The sequence below is a fragment of the Pan paniscus genome, chromosome 1 (assembly GCF_029289425.2).
Source record: "Pan paniscus chromosome 1, NHGRI_mPanPan1-v2.0_pri, whole genome shotgun sequence".
Lineage (NCBI taxonomy): Eukaryota > Metazoa > Chordata > Mammalia > Primates > Hominidae > Pan > Pan paniscus.
Window position 1 is genome coordinate 220220080 of NC_073249.2, and position 15663 is coordinate 220235742.

Consider the following 15663-nt stretch of genomic DNA (forward strand, 5'->3'; position numbering starts at 1 on the left):
AGCCAAGGATAAGGGGGCTCTCTTACAAGTGAATTCAAAATTTGGGTTAATAGTAAATGTCAGTTTTTCGTTTTTTTGTTTTGAGGCAAAGTCTTCGTCACCCAGGCTGGAGTGCAGTGGCACCATCTGGGCTCACTGCAACCTCTGCCTCCAGGGTTCTAGCGATTCTCCTGCCTCAGCCTTCCGATCAACTGGGATTACAGGCACCCGCCACCATGCCCGGCTAATTTTTGTATTTTTAGTAGAGACGAGGGTTCACCATGTTGGCCAGGCTGGTCTCGAACTCCTAACCTTAGGTGATCCACCCACCTCAGCCTCCCAAAGTGCTGGGATTATAGGCGTGGGCCACTGCGCCCAGCCAATTTTGTCAGTTCTTATGCTGCAACAGTCAAGTATGTGATGTGTATCCTCTTGTTTTTAATAAATTCCAAAAACACACTAATGGAAGTTTAATACTGTTTGTTGCTTATCCATCTCTAGGTCTCAAGAGATGTCTTAACTATGCTGTGAAAAGTAAGAACTCTCTTTAAGAGGATGTTTCTTGGCTGGGTGCGGTGGCTCACGCCTGTAATCCCAGCACTTTGGTAGGCCAGGGCGGGTGGATCACCTAAGGTCAGGAGTTCGAGACCAGCCTGACCAACATGGTGAAACCCCATCTCTACTAAATACAAAAAAATTAGCTGGGCGTGGTGGCTCATGCCTGTAATCCCAGCCACTTGGGAGGCTGAGGCAGGAGAATCACTAAAACCCGGGAGGCGGAGATTTGCAGTGAGCTGAGATTAAGCCACTGCACTCCAGCCTGAACAACAACAGTGAAACTCCGTCTCAAAAAAAAAAGAGGATGCTTCTTCACTATTAGGGGCCCTAAAAAATAAAATAAAAGGCCATAGAGTTTCATCTTCCAGAGCAATTCACAGTTGACTAGAGAAAAAAGAGCCATATTCATATATCTACTGGTTCAAGAATCAACATGTATTTTAAGCTAGTCTCTATTTTGGTTCTTAATTTCATCACATAATTAATAGTTTTAGGATATACTGGAGCTTTTCTCTTAAAAATAAGTAAAGCTCCTAGCACAGTTTTGTATTTCTTATATAGTTTTTTTTAAACTTTTCATCTTGATGTAATTATACACTCAGAAGGAGTTGCAAAATAGATCCTCTATGCCCATTACCCAGATTCCCCCAGTGATGACATAGAATTGATCAAAATCAGGAAACTGACATTGGCACAATACTCATATAGGATTTTATCTGGAAGTAGTTACTATCAAAATGAACTTAGGTGCTACTTTTTCAAATTAATTTAGAAATTAATTTTGGCCTTCTGGCATTTTGTAAAAAGCTAATAAAACTCTAAAAATATGTTGTCAGGCTGGGCACGGTGGCTCATGCCTGTAATCCCAGCACTTTGGGAGGCCGAGGCGGGCGGATCACCTGAGGTTGGGAGCTTGAGACTAGCCTGGCCAATGTGGAGAAACCCCATCTCTACTAAAAATACAAAATTAGCTGGGTGTGGTGGCACGAGCCTGTTAATCCCAGCTACTTGGGAGGCTGAGGCAGGAGAATCACTTGAGCCTGGGAGGCGGAGGTTGCGGTGAGCTGAGATCGCACCATTGCACTCCAGCCTGGGCAACAAGAGCAAAACTCTGTCTCAAAAAAAAAAATATATATATATAGAGAGAGAGAGAGAGAGAGAGAGAGAGAGAGAGTGTCATGTAAATAATGCATTATGGCCATTGTCATTGAATAGATAAAATTAAGGCATGTTAACTTTGATCTGCCATGGTTTCCTGCAAGGTTAATTTGCATTTGCTCTAATAAAAACAGTCCTTTACACTTTAAGAATTCATGGCCGGGCACGGTGGCTCACGTCTGTAATCCCAGCACTTTGGAAGGCTGAGGCGGGCAGATCACGAGGTCAGGAGTTCGAGACCAGCCTGTCCAGCATAGTGAAACCCCATCTCTACTAAAAATACAAAAATTAGCCAGGCATGGTGGCGTGTGCCTGTAGTCCCAGCTACTCGGGAGGCTGAGGAGGGAGAACTGCTTGAACCCAGGAGGTGGAGGTTGCACTGAGCCGAGATCACACCACTGCATTACAGCCTGGGCGACAGAGCCAGACTCTGTCTCAAAAAAAAAAAAAAACACACACAAAAAAACATGAATTGTTTTTCTCTTAAGGGCCTCAAATATCTACAGCCTTGAGGTTCCATATTTTCAAATTGGAAGTGCGTGACAAGCCAGGAGGCATAGTGTGAATTTCTAACTTAGTACTAGAGCTTCGAGGTATTCTTGTCCTTAGGAAAATAAGTTTTGTTCAAACTAAAATACAGTCAAGGACTTGTTTTCTTTAGACTAGATCAATTGACAAACAACCTGGCCCTTTTCCTCTCGGCATGTGAATCATACAACTTGTTAAAGAGGAGTATTGGGTTTTATTCGGAGAAAGGAGGAGAGGAGAGTAGAATTGGGTAGAAGGTTCAATTTGTCTGAACTTGGTTAGCCTCACCCTTCACTGCTTGTTAACTACATGAAATCATGATTTAGCCATGTCTAATGTAATTTGATTGCTGGGAGGATGCACATTTTCATGTTTGCTTTTCACCTGAATGTATCAAATTTCACTATGCTTTAACCTCAGCCACTAAGAAGCTATTACTAAAGCGTGTTTAAACAAGCTTACTTCTGCCGTCATGTTATCTGTCCAGAATTCAGAGTGGCAAACCATACTTGGTGTGTATGTTTTTCTGCACCTGAGGAAATCATTTACATTAAGGCAGCTCTGTGATAGTCAGTGTTCCTCAGCGTCCCCGCCACATGGCAGCAGGTGGGGTTTTGGTGTGGGGAGGGGGCTCGGGAATGGAAAGAAAGGACTCCTTTCCAGGTACTAGTTTGCACTTGTCTTAGAGAGAGAGCTGTGGGGGCTGGGCATGGTGGCTCATGCCTGTAATCCCTGCACTTTGGGAAGCCAAGGTGGGCAGATTACTTGAGGTTAGGAGTTCGAGACCAGCCTGACCAACATGGTGAAATCCCGTCTACTAAAAATACAAAAATTAGCCGAGCATGATAGTGCATGCCTGTAATCCCAGCTACTCAGGAGGCTGAGGCAGGAGAATGGCTTGAACCTGGGAGGCGAAGTTTGCAGTGAGCGGAGATCGCACTACTGCATTCTAGCCTGGGCAGCAGAGCAAGACTCCGTCTCAAAAAAAAAAAAAAAAAGAAAGAAAAAGAAGGCCAGGCACGGTGGCTTACGCCTGTAATCCCAGCACTTTGGGAGGCTGAGGCGGGTGGATCTTGAGACCAGCCTGGCCAAGATGGTGAAACCCCGTCTCTACTAAAAATACAAAAATTAGCTGGGCGCAGTGGTGGGCGCCTGTAATCCCACCTACTCGGAGGCTGAGGCAGTTGAACTCGTGAGGCGGAGTTCGCAGTGAACCAAGATCGCGCCACTGCACTCTAGCCTGGGCCACAGAACAAGACTCCATCTCAAAAAAAAAAAAAAAAAAAAGGAAGGAAGGGAGGGAGGAAGGAAAGGAAGGAAGGAAGCTGTGATCTCAGGCTATCAGTTTAGCGTGCCTCTCTTTGGCCCATCACCTCTCACCCTGGGAATCCTGAAACCTACCAGGAACCGCCAGCAAGTAAACCTGTAGCAAGCTCCCTAAAACAGCATCCAGGAAAACACTTATATTTGTTCTTTTTTTCCCCGCTAAAAACGCTGTCTCACTGAGGGACCAGTCCTGAGGAATGTACATGTTATCAGTTAACTTGACATTTTGCTCTGTTGTAGAAAGGCAACGCCTTCATTCCTTGGACATAACTCTGGGTCCTCGTCAAATAAACACCCTAGTCATGCTTCATGCCTATTTCTTCATTTTACAGTCATGAGGGTTTAGCCCAGTGCCTTCCCCTGAGACTGCATGACTTTTGTACACTCCCCTCTTGTGTAAGTCAGAGTGAATCGTGTCTTTCTGGCCCGAGCCCCAAACCTTCCTTGGGCTGAGCCTCAGAGCCGCCTGGGGTGCAACATGCAGGAAGCTGTGTTTTGTGTTTTGAATTCCTGGCTGTCCTGATGTTCTTGGATGAACCGGTGTCCTTGTACACAGTGTCTCTACTTAGTGATTGATAAAAGTACTTGGCTGGGCAGAAGCCAGTTGACAGTTCCTGCAGTTGGGTGAGTCACGGGAGCCTCCGCTCATCCGCTCCGGGCTGCAGAGGCAACTCCAGGCACCCACAGCGGCTCAGACGCGTGATAAGACTTGTCTGCACACCACATCATCCCAGCCCAGGAGCCTCTAATTACACGTCTGGTGTTTGCAGGAGCCCAGGTGGCCTGTGCTTCCATGGGCCGAGAACTGTGAAGATAGCACGGGCTGGGTTCTCACTGCCAGCGCAGAGGCCAGGGTGGGGGAGGCACCTCAAAGTCCTAATGCGTCACCTCAATACCAATTATAATACCCGCATTCTAAAGAAAACAACAGTCCATTTAATCATGCGCTTCTTGTTTTCTAAAGCACTGCTACAATTTTATCTTCCCATAGACATTTCGAGCCCTTGTTTATTTGTTTGTTTTTACATCTCACCTTTCCCTTCACCCTTCTTAGTACAGGCAGAAACCTACCTGGCACTGCGGGAGACTGAGTATAGGAGAAAGCAGGATGACGACGGGCCTGAATGGTGGTGTGTTTTCCTCCACACAATGTGGCTTTGTCCTCCAAGGTGCCTCACGTGATGGAAGCTGGCTGATCTGACTTGCTTGCAGATGTCTGTAACAGCATTAGCAGCTTCCAATTGTCAGGAGCTCGCTGCTTGCCAGGCACGCTGTCGGGCACACTGAAATGTTGTGGGATGGCACTGGGATCAGCCCTAGAACCATGAGACCTACTTTCACAGAAAGGACACTCGTTCAGAGCAGAGCGAGGAAGTCACTGTCACCGAGACCAACACTGCTCCTGGCCCATGCCAGTCAGTGGCTGATGGACGAAGCTGCACTGTGGGACAGTGAAATGCGACGTTTGTTGATCCTGTCAGGAACATCGTCTGTGCGGGAGGCTGCTGAGGACAGCAGCCAGAAATCTGTTTTGTTTTTGTTTTCACGGTTACATATTTTTTTTTCTTCCACGCTTAGCTGATGCTGAATCAATTCGACTGTTCCTTTTGTAAGAGTCCACAAACTTTAACAATAATAGACAGTCATTTGTCATCTGGCAAGATGAGATTGAGAAGATTCTCAGTGAGAAACTGAACTTACCCAACTGAAATGTTCACTTAAAGTTTTTTTCCTCTAAAACCTGGAGTACTCATCTGTGGATGACTTCTACTCATGTAATTTTTTTTCTCAAATTGGATACTTAAATGATTCTATGTATTTAGTAATCACAAAAAGTCAGTTTTATGGATACGGTTTTCTCTGAACAGTTTTGGTATAGACAAAAAGAGGTGTTACCATCCACCCGGCGTGCATTATAATTCTGTCCTTGCCTAATCCCCACCCAAATGCCCATTTCCATCTACACGAACTCATTCTTTCTGAATCATAAATGCCACACCCTCAGTTGCACATAAAACTTTGCCATATTATGTATACATCAGTGTGTACGAAGACAAGTTGTGGCTTAGAAGCAGTCCATTTACAGTTTCTGGAACTGTTTATCATCTCACTTCTCCATAACTGATTCTAGGTCTGAAAGGTTTTCTTCTAAAATTTGATAGCCTGATTTTGAGGATATGTTTTCAATGCCTTTTCTGGTTACAAATCCTGATGTTGGCAGGTCTTTTTCCTGTAAGCATGAAGACCAACCAAGACAAGGTACACTGTGCTTATTAATCAAAGTGGCACAGAACAACTATGTGACAGGTCATAGCCAGGAGTGTAATGTAACATGGATATGGAGGGCCACGAAGAGTCCCATAGCCCTCCTGCTACACATCTGAAAATCTCCTGAAATTCAGAATAAACCCATTACTGAAAAACAAAAGTGTTTATTGGCACACCAGACTGTTTCAGGAATTCATGAAAGATAGAAAACAGATGGGTCTTGTGTGATGGAGAAATAAGACCAAAGAAAAGACCAAAGGCTAAAAGATCTACATGAGGGGCCGGGTGCAGTGGCTCACGCCTGTAATCCCAGCACTTTGAAGGCCGAGGCGAGTGGATCACTTGAGGCCAGGAGTTTGAGACCAGCCTAGCCAACATGGTGAAACCCCATCTCTATTAAAAATACAAAAATTAGCCAGACATGGTGGCTCACACCTGTAGTCATCCAGCTACTCGGGAGGCTGAGGCAGGAAAATTGCTGAACCCAGGAGGCGGAGGTTTCAGTGAGCCGAAATCTTGCCACTGCACTCCAGCCTGGGGGACAGAGTGAGACTCCGTCTCAAAAAACAAACAAACTAAAAAATCTATAGGAGATGACTTCTGTGAAGGTGGCTGTGAGTTCTGAGAAAGCTCTGCCCTTTATGGAAATAGGGAACAGGAAGGAGCCCTGGGGCAGGAGTCAGGGTGATTATCTGGGGGGCTTTTGGAGGATCAGCCAGCTGCCTTCGCCCCCTTCCCCACCTCTCTCATGCTAAACTGTGTCACAGTGAGTGTGTGCCCACAGGCCAGAGCACTGGTGACAAGAGACACAGCAAGACCCTGGGTAGCAAGAAATCTGCACTATTTCTAGGTGGGCTAGAAAGGCCCTCCTGACTGAGAGGACTCAGCCTTCCTCACACTGCCCGGTGTTTCCTCTGCTGTGGTTATCAGAGGCAAACTCATGTCATCAGAACCTGGTTCAACAGACAGGAGAATAGGAATTTTGAAATATGAGCCCAAAATTTAAATTGCCAAGCATTTGAGGAAAATTAATCTCAAGAAAAGTACAAAACTCAATAAACATGCAACTCCCCATGCAAACATTTCACAAAGCAAACAGATGTTAAAACAATCCTTGGAGATTAGACAGAACATTATATTCGTGAAATAAGAACAGGCTGTTAGGCCGGGCACGGTGGCCCCCACCTGTAATCCCAGCATTTTGGGAAGCCAAGGCGGGCAGATCACGAGGGCAGGAGTTCGAGACCAGCCTGGCCAACATAGTGAAACCCCGTCTCTACTAAAAATACAAAAATTAGCCAGGCATGGTGGCGTGCGCCTGTAGTCCCAGCTACTCGGGAGGCTGAGGCAGGAGAATCGCTTGAACCCGGAGGGTGGAGGTTGTGGTGAGCCGAGATTGCGCCACTGTACTCCAGCCCGGGCAACAGAGACTCCATCTAAAAATAAATAAAAAATAAGAACAGGGCCGACTGCAGTAGCTCATGCCTGTAATCCCAGCACTTTGGGAGCCCGAGCCGGGCAGATTATGAGGTCAAGAGATGAAGACCATCCTGGCCAACATAGTGAAACCCCGTCTCTACTAAAAATACAAAAAAAATTAGTGGGCATGGTGGCGGGCGCCTGTAGTTCCAGCTACTCGGGAGGCTGAGGCAGGAGGAGAATCGCTTGAACCCAGGAGGCAGAGGTTGCAGTAAGCCAAGATGGTGCCACTGCACTCCAGCTTGGTGACAGAGCAAGACTCCATCTCAAAAAAAAAAAAAGAACAGATTTTGTTTTGTTTTGTTTTGGTTTGGTTTGTTTGTTTGTTTGTTTTGAGACGGGAGTCTCGCTCTGTCACCCAGGCTGGAGTGCAGCGGCGCGATCTCAGTTCACTGCAACCTCTGCCTCCTGGGTTCAAGCAATTCTCCTCCTGCCTCAGCCTCCCAGGGCGTGCCACCAAGCCTGGCAATTTTGTGTATTTTTAGTAGAGATGGGGTTTCACCATGTTAGCCAGGATGGTCTCAATCTCCTGACCTCGTGATCCGCCCACCTCGGCCTCCCAAAGTGCTGGGATTACAGGCGTGAACCACCACACCCGGCCAAGAACAGGCTGTTTAGTAAAAATGCCAAGGGATAGAAAGTGTGAAGAAAGGTTAAGAGACATTTGGAATCTGAGAAGAGTACAGAGTGGTGGCATAGATTAAATAATTAAAATATAACATGAAAATTTCTCCGATCTGAAGAAAAATACAAGTCTTCATGTGGAAAGGGCCCTCTGAATGCCAAATGATTTGCTTGAAAATAAGACTACGCCTAGACACGTTTCCCAAAATTTCGGAACACCAAGGATAAGAAGAATAAAGCTTCCAAAGAGAAAAACAAAAAGCAAAAAGTCACCTACAGAGGAGTAAGAATTATACAAGCCCCAGCAACACAGAATGCTAAAAGAAAATGCAATAATATTAATATCATCAAAGTTCTAAGAAAAAAGTTAGGTCGCACGCAGAAACTCACACCTATAATCCCAGCACTTTGGGAGGCCAAGGTGGGTGGATCACCTGAGGTCAGGAGTTCAAGACCAGCCTGGCCAACATGGTGAAACCCCGTCTCTACTAATAACACACACAAAAATTAGCTGGGTGTGGTGGTACACACCTGCAATCCCAGCTATTTGGGAGGCTGAGGCAGGAGAATTGCTTTAACCCGGTAGGCGGAGGTTGCAGTGAGCCGAGATCGCGCCATTGGACTCTAGCCTGGGCAACAAGAGCAAAACTCCATCTCAAAAAACAAAACAAAAAACAAACAAACAAAAACACGTTATTTTGAACCCAAGTCCTGTACTCTCTACTCAGCCAAATTACTATTCAAATGAAAGGTCAAAATAAAATACCTGGGGGTATACAAAACCTCAGGAAGTTTGTCACATTCAGATTTGCTCTCTGAAAGAATTGCTCAAAGATTGCAACCTAATAAGACTAAGAGAATCCAGGCGCTGGGTGCAGTGGCTCACGGCTGTAATCAAAGTTCTAAGAAAAAAGTTAGGTCGCACACAGAAACTCACACCTATAATCCCAGCACTTTGGGAGGCCAAGGCAGGTGGATCACCTGAGGTCAGGTGTTCAAGACCAGCCCGGTCAACATGAGGAAACCTCGTCTGTACTAAAAATACAAAAATTAGCCAGGCGTGGTGGCACATACCTGTAATCCCAGCTACTTGGAAGGCTGAGGAAGGAGAATCACTTGAACCGGGGAGGCGGAGATTGTAGTGAGCTGAGATCGCGCCACTGCACTCATGCCTGGGCGACAGAGTAAGACTCTGTCTCAAAAAAACAAATCCAAAAAATAGGAAAATGTGGTATCCAGTGGGCAATTATAAGCAAAGCAGCCATTATAACTTATAGTTAAGTTTAAGTAATTAAAAAAATTTTTTTAATTTTTAATTTTTGCGGGTACATAGTAGGTGTATATATTTATGGGATACATGAAATATTTTGATATAGGCATGCAGTGCATAATAATCACATCATGGAGAAGGTTTTTTTTTGAGTCAGAGAAGTTTAAGTAATTTTTATGTATAACTAAAAAATTAATAATAATAGAGAACTAAGATTTGGGATTGCAAGGAGAAGTTCAAGGATGCTTAATTCAAGGAGAAGAAGAATGAGGACTGAAGTGAGAACAGACTAAGGTTTTTGTCTTTTTGGAGGAAAGGATAGAATTGATTAATTCTGGTCATTGAAAAACTTAGGGGCTGGGTGTGGTGAGTTGCGCCTATATCCCAAGGTCAAAGCAAGGAGGATGGCTTGAGCCCAGGAGTTTGAGACCAGCCTGAGCAACGTAGTAAGACCTTGTCTCTAAAAAAAAAAAAAATACAAAAATTAGCTGGACATGGTGGCTCATGCCTGTAGTTCCAGCTACTTGGGAGGCCGAAGTGGGAGGATTGCTTGAGCCTGGAAGGTTGAAGTTGCAGTGAGCCAAGATCACACTACCGCACTCCAGCCTGGGCAACAGAGCCAGATGCTGTCTCAAAAAAAAAAAAAAAAAAAAAAAAAAATAGAAAGAAAGAAACTTAGTTGCCATTGTAACAGTACTAAGAGATGTGACCTTTAAGAGGTGTTTAGATCATGAGGGTGCCACCCTTGTGAGTGGACTAATGTCAGACTGCAGGAATGGGTTCTCATTATCACAGGAGTGGCTTCAACCCCTCTTGCTCTCTCTCCTACTTTTCTTTTCTTTTCTTTTCAGACGGAGTCTCATTCTGTCATCCAGGCTGGAGTGCAGTGGTGCAATCCTGACTCATTGCAACCTCCACCTCCCAGGTTCAAGCAATTCTCCTGCCTCAGCCTCCCGAGTAGCTGGGATTACAGGCACCTGCCACCGCGCCTTGCTAATTTTTGTATTTTTAGTAGAGACAAGGTTTCGCCATGTTGGCCAGGTTGGTCTCGAACTCCTGATCTCAGGAGATCCACCCACCTCGGCCTCCCAAAGAGCTGGGATTACAGGTGTGAGCTACCTCACCTGGCCTCTTCTACTTTTTCTTTGCTTTTCCACCACGTGATGTCTTCTGCCATATGATGACATAGCAAGAAGGCCCTCACCAGATGCTGGCACCTTGCTATTTGACTTCCCAGCCTCCAGAATGGTGAGACAATAAATTTCTGTTCTTTATAAATTATCCAGTTTCAGGTATTCTGTTATAGCAGCAAAAATGAACTAAGACAAAACAAAAAAAAAGAAATAAAACATCTAAAAATAAAATTTACATATAATAATTAAAATTATTATACCAATGGATGCATTAGCCACCAGAATGAACACAGGTAAAAAAATTGTGAGAGCTGGGCACAGTGGCTCACGCCCGTAATCCCAGCATTTTGGGAGGTCAAGGCAGGTGGATAATTTGAGGTCGGAAGTTTGAGACCAGCCTGGCCAACAGGGGGAAAACCTGTCTCTACTAAAAATACAAAAATTAGCTAGGCAGTAGTGGTGCACACCTGTAATCCCAGCTACTTGGGGGACTGAGGCAGGAGAATCTCTTGAACCTGGGAGGCGGAGGTTGTGGTGAGCCGAGATCACACCACTGCACTCCAGTCTGGGTGACAGAGTGAGACCCTATCCCAAAAAAATTAAAAAAAAAAAAAGAATTATGAACTAGACAGTGGATCTGAAAATATTACACAGAAAACAATATTATACAGAATACAGTACAAAAAAGTAAAGAAACTGAAAATATGAGAAAGAGGTTAAGAGATATGAAAGTGTCTTAGTTCATTTAGTGTTGCTATAAAAGATACCTGAGAATACCTGAGGCTGGGTAACTTATAAAGAAAAGAGGTTTATTTGGCTCACAGTTCTGTAGACTGTACAAGAAGCATGGTGCCAGCATCTGCTTCTGGTGAGGCCTCAAGCTGCTTCCACTCATGGCAGAAGGAGGGGCAGCCGGCCTTGTCACATGGCAAGGGAGGGAGCAAGAGGGAATGGAGGAGGTGCCAAACTCTTTTTAATAATCAGCTCTTGGCTGGGTGTGGTGGCTCATGCCTGTAATCCCAGCACTTTAGGAGGCCGAGGCAGGTGGATCACCTGACATCAGAAGTTTGAGACCAGCCTGGCCAACATGGTGAAACCCTGTCTCTACTAAAAATACAAAAATTAGCTGGGCATGGTGGCGTGCACCTGTAATCCCAGCTACTAGGGAGGCTGAGGCAGGAGAATCACTTGAACCCAGGAGGCAGAGGTTGCAGTGAGCTGAGATTGTGTCACTGCACTCCAGCCTGGGAAACAAAGCAAGACTCCATCTCAAAAAAAAAAAAAAAAGAAAGAAAGAAAGAAAGAAAAAGAAAAAAGAATTGCGAACAGGTAGTGAAATAAATGGTTGTACATGAATGCTCATAGCAGTGGTATTCACAATAGCCAGAAGACAAAAATAACCCAAATGTCTATCAGTGGATAAATGGATAAACAAAATGTGGTACATCCATACAATATTACTCCATTATGTTATATGATTACATTTATATGAAACATCCATTATAGGTAAATCCATAGAGGTAGAAAGTCAAATAGGGTTTGTCAGAGGCTGTGGGAGAGAGGACTGGGGAGTGAGGAGTGACTTCTAATGAGCACTGGATCTACTCTGAGGGATGAAAGTATTACGGAGCTGGACAGCAGTGAGGACTGCACATTATGAATGTACTAAGTGCCCCTGAACGGTCTGCTTCAACATGGTTCATTCTGTTAGATGAATTTCAGCTCCGTTTTTAAAAACTTGACACCCAGGTGGATTTAGGGGAAATTTCCATGAAACATTCAAAGAATAGATATTTCTTACCCTTCAGAAATATTTATATAGAAAAGCAGAAGAGAGATACTCCCGATATAGTTAGGATATTTGTCCCCACCCAAGTCTCATATTGAATTATCCCCAGTGTTGGAGGTGGGGCCTGGTGGGAGACGTTTGGGTCATGGGGACGGATCCTCCATGGCTTGGTGCAGTTTTCTTGGTAGTGAGTTCTCCCGAGATGTGGTTGTTGTCAAGTGTGTGTGGCATCTACTCCCCCACCCCCATCTCTTGCTCCTGCTCCCACCATGTGAGACTCCTGTTACCACTTCATCTTCCACCATGAGCAAAAGCTCCCTGAGGCCTCCCCAGAAGCCGAGCACATGCCAGGGCCATGCTTCCAGTACAGCCTGCAGAACCGTAAGCCAAATCAACCTCTTTCTTTATAAATTACCCAATCTCAGGTATTTCTTTATAGCAATGCAAGAATGGCCTAACATGCTCCCCAACTCAAGATACGACTTTAGGCCAGGCACGGTGGCTCATGCCTGTAATCCCAGCACTTTGGGAGGCCAAGGCAGGCGGATCACAAGGTCAGGAGATTGAGACCATCCTGGCTAACATGGTGAAACCCCATCTCTACTAAAAATACAAAAAAATTAGCCAGGCGTGGTGGCGTGCACCTGTAGTCCCAGCTGCTGGGGAGGCTGAGGCAGGAGAATGGCATGAACCCGGGAGGCAGAGCTTGCAGCGAGCTGAGATCGCGCCACTGCACTCCAGCCTGGGCGACAGAGCGAGACTCTGTCTCAAAAAAAAAGAAAAAGAAAATCTACTGATATAATTCACCATGGTAATAGATTAAAGGAGAAAAGCCAGAAGATGTCACTGATGATGGGAAACCATTCAATAAATTTCAACATCTACTCATGACAAAAACTCTTAGCAAACCAAGAATGGAAAGCGTACTTTATTTATTTATTTATTTATTGTTATTATTATTATTATTTGAGACAGACTCTAGCTCTGTCACCCAGGCTGGAGGGCAGAAGAAAGGTCAGAGAGACTTGAAGGGGATCCGGACAGGCCACCACAGAATATGCGACTTTGACATGAAGATTATTTTGAGCTGAAGGCAATTGAGAATCAACAGATCCAGAAAGAGTTCTCTGCCCTCCCCCTTTTTGCCTAAAAGCAGGTCACAAATTTGATCACACCAGTGTACTCCAGCCTGCGTGACAGAGGAAGACCCTGTCTCTTAAAAAAGTAATAAGTAAATAAAAGTATCTGCATTTCTATATACCAGCAACAATCAGAAAACAATTTAAAAAAGGAATTAACAATGAAAAAGAAAGGAAGGAAGGAAGGAAGCAAGGAAGGAAGGAGGGAAGGGAGGGAGGGAGGGAGGAAAGAAAGAAAAAGGAGAAAGAAGGAAAGAAGGAAGGAGGGAGGGAGGGAAGGAAGGAGAGAGAGAGAGAAAGAAAGAAAGAAAGAGAGAAAGAGAAAGAAAGAAAAAGAAAAGAGAAAGAAAGAGAAGAGAGAAAGAAAGAAGAAAGAAAAAAAGACAGACCTAATAATACCAACAATAAATCCAAAAGATGTGTAAACCCTTAATGGGGAAATTACAAAACTTTATTGAAAAACATTAAAGTTGGCTTATGCGTGGGTCAACCACAGTGGCTCACGCCTGTAATCCCAGCACTTTGGGTGGCTGAGGCAAGTGGATCACTTGAGGCCAGGAATTCAAGACCAGCCTGGCCAACATGATGAAACCCCATCTCTATTAAAAATACAAAAGAATTAGCCAGGCGTGGTGGCACATGCCTGTAATCCCAGTTACAAGGGAGGCTGAGGTGGGATAATCACTTGAACTCGGGAGGTGGAGGTTACAGTGAGCTGAGGTCGCGCCATTGCACTCCAGTCTGGGAGACAGAGTGAGACTCTGTTTAAAAAAAAAAAAAAAAAAAAAATCATATCAGCAGCAACAACAAAAACCCGATTCAAAACTGGGCAAAGTGCACGCTTCAGTAGCATATATACTAAAAATGGAACAACACAGATTATTAGCATGGCCCCTGGAAAAAAAAATTTAATGGGCAAAGCACTTGAATAGACATTTCTAAGATGTACAAATGGCCAATAAGCAGATGAAAAGATGCTCCACATCATTAGTCATTAGGAAAATGCAAACCAAAACCACAATGAGAATGACCATATGATTCAGCAATTCCACTTCTGCGTGTATACCCCAAAGAATCGAAAGCAGGGTCCGGAAGAGCTGTGGACACCATGTTAACAGCAGCATTATTCACAATAGCTAAGAGGTGGAAGTAACCCAAGAATCTGTAAAGGGACGAAAGGATAAGCAAAATGTGGAACATACATACACTTAAATTTTATTCAGCCTTAAAAAGGAAGGAAATTATGGGCTAGGGGCAGTGGCTCACGCCTGTAATCCCAGCACTTTCAGAGGCCAAGGCGGGCGGATCATTTGATGTCAGGAGTTTGAGGCCAGCCTGAAGAACACAGCGAAACCCCGTCTGTACAAAAAATACAAAAATCAGCCTGGTGTGGTTGCACGCGCCTGTAATCCCAGCTACTTGGGAGCTGAGGCAGGAGAATCGCTTGAACCTGGGAGGCGGAGGTTGCGGTGAGCCAAGATCACACCACCGCACTCTAGCCTGGGCAACAGAGCGAGACTCGGTCTCAAAAAAAAAGGAAGGAAATTCTAACACATGCCACAACATGGACATTGAGGATGATTTGCTAAGTAAAATAAGCCAGTCACAGAAAGACAAACACTATGTGATTCCACGGAGAGGAGGTACTGAGGGTACTCTCATTCACAGAGAGAGAAGGTGGAATGGTGGTTGCCAGGGGCTAGGGGTAGGGGGAAAGGAAAGTTAGTGTTTACTGGATACAGAGTCTCAGTTTTACAAGATGAAAAAGAGTTCGGGAGATGGATGGTGCTGATGGTTGCACAACGGGATGAATGTATCTAATACCACCGAACCGTATACTTAAAATGGTTAGGATGGTACATTTCATGTTGTATGTATTTTACTGCAATAAAAAAATTTAATGGGGGAAATCCATTAATAGAGGAATGCCCAGGAGTTTGAGACCAGCCTGGACAACATAGTGAGACCCCATCTCTACAAAAAAATACAAAAAAATTAGCTGGGTGTGGTGGCATGTGCCTGCAGTGCCAGGTACCTGTAGTTCCAGCTACTGGGGGTGAAGGGGCGGGCAGCTGAGGTGAAAGAATGGCTTGAGCCCAGGAGGTGGAGGCTGCAGTGAGCCTTAATCGCACCACTATTCTCCAGCCTAGGTGACAGAACAAGACTCAGTCTCAAAAAAAAAAAAAAAAAAAAAAGGTTAAATAAATTACAGTGTGGCTATACTATAACATTCTGTTCAACCATTACATAAACAAAGTGGACTTGAACATGAGCAGATTTCTAAGACATACTGTTTCAAAAAATTCAATTTGCAAAACAATATACCCAATAGGATCCTATGTATTTTATTTTATTTTATTTATTTATTTATTTTGAGATGGAGTTTTGCTCTTGTTGCCCAGGCTGGAGTGC